General features: G+C 47.7%; 1 long non-coding RNA gene across 1 annotated transcript in view; it reads left to right on the forward strand.

Moving 5' to 3' along the window:
- LOC148138996 (uncharacterized) overlaps positions 1-8,513 on the forward strand; it is a 70,590-nt gene extending 62,077 nt beyond the window's left edge. Inside the window, exons 2-3 of the long non-coding RNA XR_015753685.1 lie at positions 2,714-2,913; positions 8,316-8,513. This is a non-coding gene — a long non-coding RNA (uncharacterized LOC148138996). The remainder of the gene's footprint in view (positions 1-2,713; positions 2,914-8,315) is intronic.
- The last annotated feature ends 6,368 nt before the right edge of the window (positions 8,514-14,881 follow it).

Genomic DNA, 14,881 nt, shown 5'->3' on the forward strand with positions numbered 1-14,881 from the left:
CAGGCATAAAGTTCACCAAGGAGGAAGAAACTGACAAGAAACTCGCATTCTTGGACGTCACTGTAGAAAGAAAGGACAAGGGAGAATTACAAACCTGCATATACAGAAAACCGACAAACACTGACCAAATACTCAACTACACTAGCAACCATCCCAACACACACAAACAAAGCTGTATCAGAACACTATTCCAACGAGCCATCACACACTGCAGCACAGAAGAACTTCGAAAAACAGAGGAGAACCACTTATACAACGCATTCAGAAGAACGGATACTCAAAAAACACAGTGCGCAGATTCCTCAAGAACAAACCACGACAAGCAGACCAGACACAGCCAGAAACCCTAACCACCTTACCATACATCAAAGAAGTTTCAGAAATGACAGCCAGACGACTGAGACCCCTCGGAATCCTAGTAGCACACAAACCCACCAACACTCTCAAACAAAGACTAACAAACTTAAAAGACCCAGTACAACCCATGGACAAAACCAACGTCATCTACAAAATTCCATGCAAGGACTGCCACAAACACTACGTAGGACAAACAGGAAGAAAGTTAGCCTCCAGGATATGCGAACCCCAGCTAGCCACAAAAAGACACAACCCTCTCTCCCTTGTAGCCCTACACACAGATGAAAAAAACCCACCAATATGACTGGGACAACACATCTATCCTGGGACAGGCTAAGCAAAGACATGCTAGAGAATTCCTAGAGGCCTGGCACTCCAACCACAACGCCATAAACAAACACATAGATCTAGATGCCATCTATCAACCCCTCAGAAAACGAACAGAAAATGACATCACCACAAACCACAGGAACCCCATCCAGGAGAAAGATATAAATAGAAAGCAGGAGACAACAGCTTCGCTTCACTTGGAGGTCGCCACTGATGATGTTACCTAGCCAGGTAATGAAACGTCTGGATATCAAACCTACAGATCAGCGAGCAAACCTACACCCTAGATATGACCTGGTTCGTCACCAAGCACAAAATCCAATATGGCACCCCCTCGCTTGTTGGCCTATCTATATATTGAGTCAGGAATCCTTCCTGGATACACCTGACAAAATATGCTCCATCCAAACTTTGGCTCCTCCTTCATGCAATCAATATTAGGAAAGTTGAAGTCACCCATAACCATAACCCTGTTACTTCTGCACTTTTCCAAAATCCGCCTCCCAATCTGCTCCTCAGTCTGTCTGTTGCCATTGGCAGGGGATAGTATATCGAAAACTCCCAATATGGCGACTGCTCCTTTCCTGTTTCTGACTTCTACTCATACTGCTTCTGTGGACAAACTCTCCTCACCGACCTCCCTTTCTGCAGCTGTAAGAATCGTAGAATTCCAACATAGAATCTCTACAGTGTGGAAACAGGCCCTTTGGCTCATCATGTCCACACTGACCGTCTGAGAAATAACCTACCCAGACCCATTCCATTACTACTCAACATTTATTCAGTCTAATGCACTTAACCTACACATCCCTGAACCCTATGGGCAATTTATCTCAGCCAATTTACTTAACCTGCACATCTTTGGATTGTGGGAGGAAACCAGAGCACCCAAAGGAAACCCATGCAGACGTGGGGAGAATGTACAAATACCACACAGACAGTTGCCTGAGGTGGGAAACCAATCCAGGGTCCCTGGTATTATGAGGCAGCAGTGCCCCCCAATTAGCATTGCTACTCCCCTACCTTCCTCCAAATTTCTTTTAGAGCATCTAAACCACAGAACATCCAACAACCATTCCTGCTCCTGTGTTATCCAAGTCTCTGTGATGGCCACAACATTGTAGCTCCAAGTACTGATCCATGCTCTGAGTTTATCACCCTTACTCCTGACAGTTTATATGTTAAAATAGATACATTTTAACCCATTACACTGACTGCAAATTTACCCCATCTAATGTCTATCCTTTCTCACAGACTATCTGCATGCTTTATATGGCTGTTCACCAGCTACCCCATCCTCTGATCCGTAGCTGCAGTTCCCATCCCCCTGCCAAACTAGTTTAAACCCTCCCGAAGAGCTCTCGCAAACCTGCCCAAAATATTGGGGCCCCTCCAGTTCAGGTAGAACCCTTTCTTGTACAGGTCCCACTTTCCCCAGAAGGTATCCCAATGGTCCACATATCTGAATCCCTCCCACCAACACCAGCTCTGCACTCACCTGTTCAGCTGCGCTCGCTCTCTGTTCCTAGCCTCATTCCCCGGTGGTACCGGGAGCAATCCTGAGATTACTATTCTGCTCATCCTCCCTCTTAGCTGCCAACCTAACTCCTTCAGTATAACATCCCTCAGCACTGACCCTATGACCATGTAGCACAACCACAGTACTGGCCCTCTGACAGTGCAGCGTTCCCTCAGCACTGACATTCTGACAGAGCAGCACTTCCTCAGCACTGCCCCTCCGACAGTAGAGAACTTCCTCAGCATTGACATATGACATAGCTTGGAAAAGGGATGAAGAACTGCACTGTCGGAGGGTCAGTACTCTGGGAGTGTGGTACTGTAAGAGGTCCCTATTGAGCAAGTGCTGCAATGTTTAAAGAGATGATACGGAGGGAGTGCTGCACTGATTTTGAGTGCGAGCAGCAGCAGAGTTAAAGGAACCCGGAAGGCTACAGCTAAGGTGAGACAGTTTGTTTTAAAATTACTTACCGGTAGCGGGCAGCTGTGTTTTTTTTTCTCTTCACAGAAAGAGCAGGAGCAGCAGGGGGAAGTGACGAAGACCAGAGGGGCAGCCGGGACCCGGAAGCAGGTATAGCGTAAGCTTACCTGGGTAGGTTTTTTTCCCTATAAAAGCACGCAAGAGAAGAACCCGAGGCACTACAGAGGTAGTGCCTCCCACCCGCCCTCCTCCTCTAACCTAATAATAAGACCCGTTGTGGTAAGTAGGTAAGTGCTGCACTTTGCTTGTTCTATTCTTTAGACCCAGTTTTTTTTTAAAAAGAGGTTACTTTTAGAGCGATGGCAGTGAAGGCAGTGCAATGTTCCTCTTGCAATCTGTTTGAGGTGAGGGATGCCATGGATGTCCCTGCTGATTACACTTGCAGGAAGTGCACCCATCTCCAGCTCCTCCAAGACCATGTTAGGGAACTGGAGTTGGAGTTGGATGAACTTAGGATCATTCGGGAGGCAGAGGGGGTCATAGATCGGAGCTTTAGGGAAGTAGTAACTCCAAAGATTGCAGACAGATGGGTGACAGTGAGGGGGACTGGGAGGAAGCAGCCAGTGCAGGGACCCCCTGCGGCCGTTCCCCTCAAGAACAAGTATACCGTTTTGGATACTTGTGGGGGGGACGACTTACCAGGGGTAAGTAATGGAGCTCAGGCCTCTGGCACGGAGCCTGTCCCCGTTGCTCAGAAGGGAAGGGTGGAGAAGAGCAGAGCAATAGTAATTGGGGACTCGATAGTTCGGGGCACAGATAGGCGGTTTTGTGGGGGCGAGAGAGACTCACGTTTGGTATGTTGCCTCCCAGGTGCAAGGGTACGTGATGTCTCTGATCGTGTTTTCCGGGTCCTTAAGGGGGAGGGGGAGCAGCCCAAAGTTGTGGTCCACATTGGCACCAATGACATAGGTAGGAGGAGGGCTGAGGATGTTAGGCAGGCTTTCAGGGAGCTAGGTTGGAAGCTCAGAGTTAGAACAAACAGAGTTGTTGTCTCTGGTTTGTTACCCGTGCCACGTGATAGAGAGTCGAGGAATAGGGAGAGAGAACAGTTAAATGCGTGGCTACAGGGATGGTGCAGGAGGGAGGGATTCCGGTATTTGGATAACTGTGGTTCTTTCTGGAGAAGGTGGGACCTCTATAAACAGGATGGTCTACACCCGAACCTGAGGGGCACCAGTATCCTTGGCGGGAGGTTTGCTAGTGCTCTTGGGGGGGGGGGGGGGGGTTTAAACTAACTCTGCAGGGGCATGGGAACCTAGACTGTAGCTTTAGGGTGCAGGACCTGGAGTGTAGGGAGGTTAGGAACATGGCATCAATCTCAAAGGAGGGTGCCTGTAAACAGGAAAGTGGCTTGACAGGATTGGCTGTTGCAGGTTCCAGGGTTTAAATGTTTTAATAGGGTCAGAGGTGGGGGTAAAAGAGGGGGAGGTGTGGCATTGCTTGTCAAAGATCGTATTACAGCGGTGGAAAGGACGATGGATGAAGACTCGCCATCTGAGGTAGTTTGGGCTGAGGTTAGGAATAGGAAAGGTGAGCTCACCCTGTTAGGAGTTTTTTACAGGCCTCCTAATAGTCCTAGAAACGTAGAAGAAAGGATTGCGAGGATGATTCAGGAGAAGAGTGAAAGTAATAGGGTGGTTGTTATGGGGGACTTTAACTTTCCTGATATTGATTGGGAAAGCTATAGCTCTAGTTCGTTAGATGGGTCGGTGTTTGTCCAATGTGTGCAGGAGGGTTTCTTGACACAATATGTAGATAGGCCAACAAGAGGTGAGGCCGTACTGGATTTGGTTCTGGGTAACGAATCAGGCCAGGTGTTAGAATTGGAGGTAGGTGAGCACTTTGGGGACAGTGACCACAATTTGGTGACTTTTACTCTAGTGATAGAGAGGGATAAGTGTGCACTGCAGGGCAAGAGTTATAGCTGGGGGCAGGGAAATTATGATGCGGTGAGGCATGACTTAGGATGCGTGGCTTGGAAAAGTAGGCTTCAAGGCAAGGGCGTAATTGATATGTGGAGCTTGTTCAAGGAACAACTATTGAGTGTCCTTGATAAGTATGTACCTGTCAGGCAGGGAGGAAAGGGTCATGTGAGGGAGTCGTGGTTTAATAAGGAATTGGAATCCCTTGTTAAATGGAAGAGGGCGGCCTATGTAAAGATGAGGCCTGAAGGTTCAATTGGGGCGATTGAGAGTTATAAGGTAGCCAGGAAGGACCTGAAGAGAGAGCTAAGAGCAGCAAGGAGGGGACATGAAAGGTCCTTAGTTGGTAGGATTAGGGAAAACCCTAAGGCATTCTATAGGTATGTCAGGAATAAAAGAATGACTAGGGTAGGAATAGGTCCAGTAAAGGATAGTAGTGGGAAGTTGTGTGTGGAGGCTGAAGAGATTGGGGAGACACTGAATGAATACTTTTCGTCAGTATTCACTCAGGAACAGGACATTGTTGCCGATGTGAATACTGAGTCACAATTAAGTAGAATGAATGGCTTTGAGGTATATAGGGAAGAGGTGTTGGAAATTCTGGAAAGGGTGAAAATAGATAAGTCCCCTGGGCCTGATGGCATTTATCCTAGGATTCTCTAGGAAGCAAGGGAGGAGATTGCAAAGGGAGGATTTTTATGTCCTCGTTGTCTAAGGAGTAGTGCCAGAAGACTGGAGGCTAGCAAATCTGGTTCCCTTGTTCAAGAAGGGGAGTAGGGATAACTATAGGCCGGTGAGTCTCACGTCTGTTGTGGGCAAAGTCTTAGAGAGAATTGTAAGGGATAGGATTTATGAACATCTGAATAGGAATAATGTGATCAAGGATAGTCAGCATGGTTTTGTGAAGGGCAGGTTGTGCCTCACAAACCTTATTGAATTCTTTGAGAAGGTGACTAAGGAGGTGGACGAGGGGAAAGTGGTAGATGTGGTGTATATGGATTTTAGTAAGGCGTTTGATAAGGTTCCCCATGGTAGGCTACTTCAAAAAATACGGAGGTATGGCATTGAGGGTGAGTTGGAGGTTTGGATTAGGAATTGGCTGGCTGGAAGAAGACAGAGGGTAGTAGTTGATGGTAAAGGTTCATCTTGGAGTGCCGTTACTAGCGGTGTTCCGCAAGTATCTGTTTTGGGACCATTGCTGTTTGTCATTTTTATAAATGACCTGGAGGAGGGGCTAGAAGGTTGGGTGAGCAAGTTTGCGGATGATACGAAAGTTGGTGGAGTTGTTGACAGTGAGGAAGGATGTAGCAGGTTACAGCGGGATATAGATAAGCTGCAGAACTGGGCAGAAAGGTGGCAAATGGAGTTCAATGTAGCTAAGTGTGAGGTGATTCACTTTGGTAAGAGTAACAAAAAGATGGGGTACTGGGCTAATGGTCGGATACTTGGTAGTGTGGATGAGCAGAGGGATCTTGGTGTCCATGTACACAGATCTTTGAAAGTTGCCACCCAGGTAAATAGTGCGATGAAGAAGGCATATGGCATACTGGCTTTTATTGGTAGAGGAATTGAGTTCTGGAGTCCTAAGGTCATGTTGCAGTTGTATAAGACTCTGGTGCGGCCCGCATCTGGAGTATTGTGTGCAGTTTTGGTCGCCATACTATAGGAAGGATGTGGAGGCACTGGAACGGGTGCAGAGGAGGTTTACCAGGATGTTGCCTGGTATGGTAGGAAGATCGTATGAGGAAAGGCTGAGGCACTTGGGGTTGTTTTCATTGGAGAAAAGAAGGTTTAGGGTTGACTTGATAGAGGTGTACAAGATGATTAGGGGTTTAGATAGGGTTGACCGTGAGAACCTTTTTCCACGTATGGAGTCAGCTATTACGAGGGGGCATAGCTTTAAATTAAGGGGTGGTAGGTATAGGACAGATGTTAGGGGTAGGTTCTTTACTCAGTGAGTAGTGAGTTCATGGAATGCCCTGCCAGTAGCAGTGGTGGACTCTCCCTCTTTATGGGCATTTAAGCGGGCATTGGACAGGCATATGGAGGATAGTGGGCTAGTGTAGGTTAGGTGGGCTTGGATTGGCGCAACATAGAGGGCCAAAGGGCCTGTACTGCGCTGTATTCTTCTATGTTCTAGATCATTGCTGAGGGAGTGCTACACGGTCATAGGCTCAGTACTGAGGGATGTTGGACTGTTGATGGATCAGTGCTGATTGTGTGCTGAGGGAGTGACATACAGTCGGAGAGTCAGTGCTGAGGGAGTGACACGCTTGTGATAGTGCGGCGCTCTCTCAGCATTGACCCTCTGACAGTGGGGCGCACCCTCAGCACTGACCCTCTGACAGCGCGGCACTCCCTCAGCACTGACCCTCTGACAGTGCGGCACTCCCTCAGCACTGACCCTCTGACAGTGCGGCACTCCCTCAGCACTGACCCTCTAACAGCGCGGCACTCCCTCAGCACTGACCCTCTGACAGCGCGGCACTCCCTCAGCACTGACCCTCTGACAGCGTGGCACTCCCTCAGCACTGACCCTCTGACAGCGCGGCACTCCCTCAGCACTGACCCTCTGACAGCGCGGCACTCCCTCAGCACTGACCCTCTGACAGCGCGGCACTCCCTCAGCACTGATCCTCTGACAGCGCGGCACTCCCTCAGCACTGATCCTCTGACAGTGCGGCACTCCCTCAGCACTGACCCTCCGACAGTGCAGCACTCCCTCAGCATTGACATATGATGTAGCTCAGAAAAGGGATGAGGGCCTGCACTGTCAGAGGGTCAGTACTATGGGAGTGTGACACTGTTAGAGGTCACTATTGAGCAAGTCTGCAATGTTTAAAGAGATGATACAGAGGGTGTACTGCATTGCTGAAGGGTCAGGACTAAGGGGTGTTGCATTATTGGAGTGTCACTACTGAGGGAGTGCTGCACTGTCATAGGTCAGTGCTGAGGGAGTGCTACACGGTCATAGGGTCAGTACTGAGGGATGTTGGATTGTTAATGGATCAGTGCTGATTGTGTGCTGAGGGAATGACACACCGTCAGAGGGTCAGTGCTGAGGGAGTGGCGCATGTCAGCGGGTCAGTGCTGAGGGAGTGCTGCACTGTAGTGGGGTCAGTACTGTTTAATGGTCAGTAATAAGTGAGTGTTGCACTATTGGAGTGTCACTACTGAGGGACTGCCACATGTAGGAGGGCCAGCACTGAAGAAGTGCTACAATGTTCACTTGCTCACAACTGAAATGTTTAAAGCCTCAGTACTGACGGTGTGCTGCGAAGCTCAAGGTCCAGTACTAAGGCAGTGTCAACGGTCAGTGCTGCATTGTCTGAAGGAGTACTGTACTTTCAAAGGCTCAGTGGTCCGAGTGTGCCGCATTGCTGAAGCATCAGTACTGAGGAAGTGCTGTCATAGAGTCAGTTCTGAGGGATGTTTAGTGCTGAGGGGGTGCTGCACTATCAGAGGAGCAAGGCTAAGGGATTGTTGTATTGTCAGAGGGTCAGTGCTGAGGGAATGACACTGTTGGAGGGTCAGCTCTGAGAGAATGCAGCACTGTCAGAAATTCAATCCTGTGGGCATGCTGGACTGTTGGAGGGTCAGAACTGAAGGAGTGTCACAGGGTCAGTACCAAGGGGGTGCAACATGTTGGATTTTACATTGTCACATTGTCATAGACTCCGTACTGAGGTTGTGCTGTGCTTTCATAGGGTCAGTGGTGAGGGAGCGCTGCACTGTTGGAGGGTCAGTGCTGAAGGAATGCTGCCGTTTTGGCTCATCAGTGCTGAGGGACTTCCACAAGTCTGAGGGTCATTACTGAGGAGCACCATACTGTCGGAGTATCAGTGCTGAGGGAGTGCTGCACTGTTGGAGGGTCAGTGCTGAGAGAACACTGTATTCTAAATGTGACGAAATAAAGTCTTGTACAATATTAACATGACCCACCAGCTCTTATACTCAGTATCCCAATAAAATGAGGGCAAGCATACCATAGGCCTTCTTGACCACTCTGTCCACCTGTGCAGCCACCTTCAGGGTACAATGGACCTGAATTCACAGATCTCTCTGCTCATCAACGTTTCCCAAGGCTCTTCCATTTACAGTGTAGTTTGCTCTCGAACTAGATTTCCCAAAATGCATCACCTCACATGTGCCTGGATTGAACTCCATCTGCCACTTCTTTGCCCAACACTCCAGTCTATCTATATTCTCCTGTATTCTTTCACAGTCCCTTATGCTTTCTGCTACTCCACCAATCTTTGTGTCATCTGCAAACTTACTGATCAGACCAACAATGCCCTCTTCCAGATCATTTATGTATATCATAAACAACAGCAGCCCCAGCACTGATCCCTGTGGAGCACCACTGGTCACCTTTCTCCATTTTGAGAAACTCTCTTCAACTACTATTCTCTGTCTCCTGTTGCTCAACCAGTTCTTTATCCACCTAGCTAGAACACTCTGCACACCATGTGACTTCACTGTCTCCATTAGTTACCATGGGTAACCTTATCAAATGCCTTACTCAAGTCCATGTATATGACATCTACAGCCCTTCCTTCACCTATCAACTTGGTCAGTTCCTCAAAGAACTCTATTAAGTTGGTAAGACACGATCTACCCCACACTAAACCATGTTGCCTATCACTGATAAGCCCATTCTTTTCCAAATATAAATAGATTTTTATCCCTCAGTACCTTCTCGAGCAATGTCCCCACCACTGACATCAGGCTCACAGGTCTGTAGTTACCTGGAATATCCCTACTACCCTTCTTGTGCAGGGGGACAACATGAGCAACCCTCCAGTCATCCGGCACCTCACCTGTGTTTAAGGATGCTACAAAGATATCTGTCAGGGCCCCAGCTATATCCTCTCTCGCCTCCCTCAACAACTTGGGATAGATCCCATACGGTCCTAGGGATTTGTCCACCTTAATATCCTTTAGACTACCCAATACATCTTCCCTCCTTATGTCAACGTGATCCAGAGTATACAAACTTCTATCTCTAATCTCAGCATTCATCACCTCCCGTTCCTCAGTGAACACTGATGCAAAGTAATCATTGAGAATCTCACCATTTTCACAGGTCTGACACACAACCTCCCTTCCTTTATCCTTTAGTGGACCAACCCTTTCTCTGGTTACCCTTTTGCTTCTTATATAAGAATAAAAGGCCTTGGGATTCTTCCTAAGTTTGCTCACCAAAGCTATTTCATGACCCCTTTTAGCCCGCTTGATTCCTTATTTAAGAATGGTCCTACTCTCCCAGCATTCCTCAAAGCCTATTCTGTTTTTAGCTGCCTGAACCTTACTTACACTTCCTTTTTCCTCTTGCCCAGTCGCACGATTTCTCCTGTCATCCGTGGTTCACGAATCTTGCCGCTCCAATCCCTTGTTTTCAAAGGGACACTCACTGTTGGGAGGCCTGTAATACAGCCCCAACAATGTAACTGCACCCTTCTTATTTCTCTGCTCCACCCATAACACTTCACTGCTCAAGCCCTCCATAGTGTCCTCCTTTAGCACAGATGTCATCCCTGACCAGCAATGCAAATCGTCCCCCCACTTTTACTTCCCTTCATGTCCTGTCAAAAGTGTCTTTATGCTGGAATATTTAATTGCCAATCATGCCCTTCCTTCAACCCAGGCATCAATCCAAGCCCTAAGTACATCTGCCTTACCCACTATATTCCTTGCATTAAAGTATATGCACTTCAGGCCACCAGTTCTTTTGCGTTCATCTGTTCTCTGCCTACTCTTCTTCTTGGTAATGCTAACTTTGTGATCCTTACAGTTTCCAGTTTCCACCTCGCTATCTAGTAGTCTTCTCGTCTGGTTCACAGCCGCCTGTCACATTAGTTTAAAACCTCCCCAACAGCAGTAGCAAAAACTCCCCCAAGGACATTGGTTCCAGTCTGGTTCAGGTGTAGACCGTCCAATTTGTAATAGTCCCACCTTCCCCAGAACCGGTCCCAATGTCCCACAAATCTGAACCTCTCCCTCCTACACCATCCCTCAAGCCACATGTTCATCGTATCTATTCTTTCATTTCTATGCTGGCTAGCACATGGCACTGGTAGTAGAATATAGAACATGGACAAGTACAGCACAGGATAGGCCCTTTGGCCCATGATATTGTGCCGAGGTTAAATTCTAATCTAAAATATAATAACTTAACCTATGCACCACTCAACTCACTACTATGCACGTGCATGTCCAGCAATCGCTTAAATGTTCCTAATGACTCTGCTTCCACCACCACAGCTGGCAATGCATTCCATGCACTCACAACTCTCTGCTTAAAGATCCTACCTCTAACGTTCCCTCTATGCCTTTCTCCTAATATCTGACATCTATGACCCCTCGTACCAGTCAATCCTGCCCTGGGGAAAAAGTCTCTGGCTATTGACTTTATCTATTCCACTCATTATCTTGTATACCTCGATCAGGTCTCCTCTCTTCCTCCTTCTCTCCAGAGAGAAATGTCCGAGCTTATTTAACCTTTCTTCATAAGGCAAGCCCTCCAGTCCAGGCAGCATGCTGGTAAACTTTCTTTTCACTCTCTCCAAAGCCTCTGTACCTTTCCTATAGTAGGGCGACGAGAACTGGACACAATATTCCAAGTGTGGTCTCACCAGGGACTAGTAGAGCTGCAGCAAAACCTTGCCGCTCTTAAACTCAATTCCCCTGTTAATGAAAGCCAAAAAAAAAATGCTTTCTTAACAACCCTATCCACTTGGGTGGCAACTTTGAGGGATCTATTTACTTGCACACCCAGATCCCTCTGTCCCTCCACACTGCCAAGAATCCTGTCTTTAACCCTATATTCAGCATTCGAGTTCGACCTTCCAAAATGCATCACTTCGCATTTATCCAAGTTGAACACCATCTGCTATTTCTCAGCCCAGCTCTGCATCCCGTCAATGTCGCACTGCAGCCTGCAATAGCCCTCGATACTATCGACAACACCTCCAACGTTTGTGTCATCTGCAAATTTACTAACCCACCTCTCAATCTCCTCATCCAAATCATTTATAAAAGCTACAAAGAGCAAAGGCCAAGAACAGAGCCCTGTGGGACCCCACTCAACACTGACATCCAGGCAGAATACTTTCCATCTACAACCACTCTATGCCTTCTGTCGGCCAGCCAATTCTGAATCTAGATAGCCAAATCTCCCTGTATACCATACTTCCTGACTTTATGAATGAGCCTATCATGGGGAACCTTATCAAATGCTTTGCTGAAGTTCATGTCCACTGCTCGACCTTTGTCGACCTGTCTTGTCACCTGCTGAAAGGACTCAATAAGATTTGTGAGGCATGCCCTGCCCCTCACAAAGCCATCCTGACTACCTTGAATCACACTATGCTTTTCCAAATAGTCACAATTCCTATCCCTCAGAATTCTTTCCAAACTTTTGCTGACCACAAACGTAAGACTGACTGGTCTGTCATTGCCAGCGATTTCCCTATTCCCTTCTTGAAAAGAGGAACAACATTCGCCTCCTTCCAATCCTCCGGTACAACTCCCGTGGAGAGTGAGGAGGCAAAGATCTTCGCCAGTGGCTTAGTAACTTCCTTTCTCACTTCCTGGAGCAGCCGAGGATAAATCTGGTCTGGCCCTGGGGACTTATCAATCTTAATGTTTTCCAAAATTTCCAGCACATTAGATTACTTACAGTGTGGAAACAGGCCCTTCGGCCCAACAAGTCCACACCGACCCGCCGAAGCGCAACCCACCCCTACATTTACCCCTTACCTAACACTAAGGGCAATTTAGCATGGCCAATTCACCTGACCTGCACATCTTTGGATTGTGGGAGGAAACCGGAGCACCCGGAGGAAACCCACGCAGACACGGGGAGAACGTGCAAACTGCACACAGTCAGTTGCCTGAGTCGGGAATTGAACCCGGGTCTCTGGCGCTGTGAGGCAGCAGTGCTAACCACTGTGCCACCGTGCCGCCCACCAACTTCATCAATCTTCATCTGGTCAAGACTATATCCCAGCCCCACAAAGTTTTCATTCACAACAAGGTCCCTTTCCTTGGTGAAAACCGAAGCAAAAAATCTCATTTAGGGCTTCCCCTATCTGCTCAGACTCCACGCACAAGTTCCTTCCGCTGTCCCTGATCGGCCCTACCTTCTTCCTGATCGGCCCTACCTTCTCCCTGATCATTCTCTTATTCCTCACGTATGAGTAAAATGCCTTTGGGTTCTCTCTAATCCTTCTTGCCAAGCCTTTCTCATGCCCCCTCCTGGTTCTCCTCAGTCCATTTCTGAGCTCCTTTCTAGCAAGCCTGTACTTAAGGAGCAGTTGTTGCGAGTGATGCATAATTTGTTCCTTTATTCATGCCACATTTGTTTGGAGAAGTCCGACACATTCCAATGAAATACAGAATGTTGCAAGTTATATAATATATCAGAAGCCCACTGCCCATTAATTACGCAACCTAGGGACAGTTGAAAAGTCCACATACATTGTCCAGGCCTACATTTCTTAATGTCTACAAAACCAAATGATATCTTATACTGCAGGTTCAGGAAGGCAGAAACAGCCAATAAGGGACATAGGGAACAATACATTGTTCTATGGAGCAGCATTGTGTGTAAGTGACCAGAACAACAGGGACAGCCTATAGCTGCAAGGTCAGCCTCTCAAAACAGAATTCCTCAACTGCAAAAATTGCTTTGTGACAAAAATGGCTTCCACACAGTTTTCTGTCAATCTTGGTCAAATTCCCCCACATGCACTGTCACCGGGTCAGTGTTGAGGGAATGTTGCACTGTTGGACGGTCAGTTTGAAGGAGTGTTGCACTGTCAGGGGTCAGTACTGAGGGAGCTCTGTATGCCGGAGGGTCAGTATTGAGGGAGTGGGCACTGTCAGAGGGTCAGTACTGAGGATTTCAGCACTGTTAGACCGTCAGTACTGAGGGAGTGGACATTGTCGGAGGGTCAGTGCTGAGGGAGTGCCACACTGTCGGAGGGTCAGTGCTGAGGGAGTGCCGCACTGTCGGAGGGTCAGTGCTGAGGGAGTGCCGCACTGTCGGAGGGTCAGTGCTGAGGAAATGCCGCACTGTTGGAGGGTCAGTGCTGAGGGAGTGTTGCACTATCAGAGTGTCGGTACTTAGGGAATGCTACACTGTCTTGGATCGGTACTGAGAGATGTTGCACTGCCAGAGGTTCAGGATGGTGGGAGTGCCGCAATGTCACAGTCAGTACTGAGGCAGTGCGGCACTGTTGGACGGTCTGTGCTGACGGAGTGCTGCATTGCCGGAGGTATTTAATACTTTACTGGCCACAGTCAAGTGCCAGATGACTGGAGGATAGCTAATGTGGCTCCATTTTACAAGAAGGGCTGCAGGGAAATATTGGATCATTGCCTCGACCCCAGTGCTTGGGAAAGTATTCGAAAAGTTCTTATGAACATTTAATCAATATCTGGAAAGGCAGTGATTGATCAGGGGTAATATGCACAGATTTGTGAGAGGGTGATCTTGTCTGACAAGTTGAATTGAGTTGTTTGAAAAGATGACTGAATATATTGATGGGAGTAATGCAGTTGATATGGTTTGCATAGATCTCTGTAAGGCCTTTGACCACGTCCCACGTGGAAGATTATAAAAGCCCATGGGATCCAAGTTTGCACACTGGATCACAATCAGGAAGCAAAGTGTGATAGTGGAGGGATGCTTTTGTGGTTGAAAGCCTATGACTAGTGGTGTATCACAGGGCTCGGTGCTGTGACCCTTGCTGTATGTTAAGTACATTAATGACTTGAATGTGAATATAGACGGTACCATCAGTAAGGTTGCAGATGACACAATAATTGGTAATAATGAAGAGGATGGTCTCAGGCAACAGGCCGATATTTATCAGCTCATAAATTAGGCAGAGGAATGTCAGATGAAGTTTAATCCTGATAAGAGTGAGGGGTTGCATTTTGGAATGTCTAATAAGGGAAGGATATACATAAGGAAGAGTAGGGAGTACTGAGAAACAAAGTGCCCTTGGTGTCTTAGTCCATGAATTCCTGAAGGTGTCAGTGCAGGTAGACAGGAGGATTCTATACTGCTGGGTATAGAACACAGGAGTGAGGAAGCCTTGTTACATTTCTATAAAGCATTGGTTAGGCCACAGATGGAATACTGTGCAGTGATGGTCACCACACGTTGCAAGGATGTGATTGTACTGGAGAGGGTGCATAAAAGGTTCACCAGGATGTTGCCGAGGATGTAAAGCCCCAGTTATGTGGAGAGGGTTGATAGGCT

Source organism: Chiloscyllium plagiosum, unplaced genomic scaffold (assembly GCF_037043375.1).
Source record: "Chiloscyllium plagiosum isolate Xiang-an unplaced genomic scaffold, Cpla_swu_hap1 HiC_scaffold_38, whole genome shotgun sequence".
In the NCBI taxonomy this organism is placed as follows: domain Eukaryota; kingdom Metazoa; phylum Chordata; class Chondrichthyes; order Orectolobiformes; family Hemiscylliidae; genus Chiloscyllium; species Chiloscyllium plagiosum.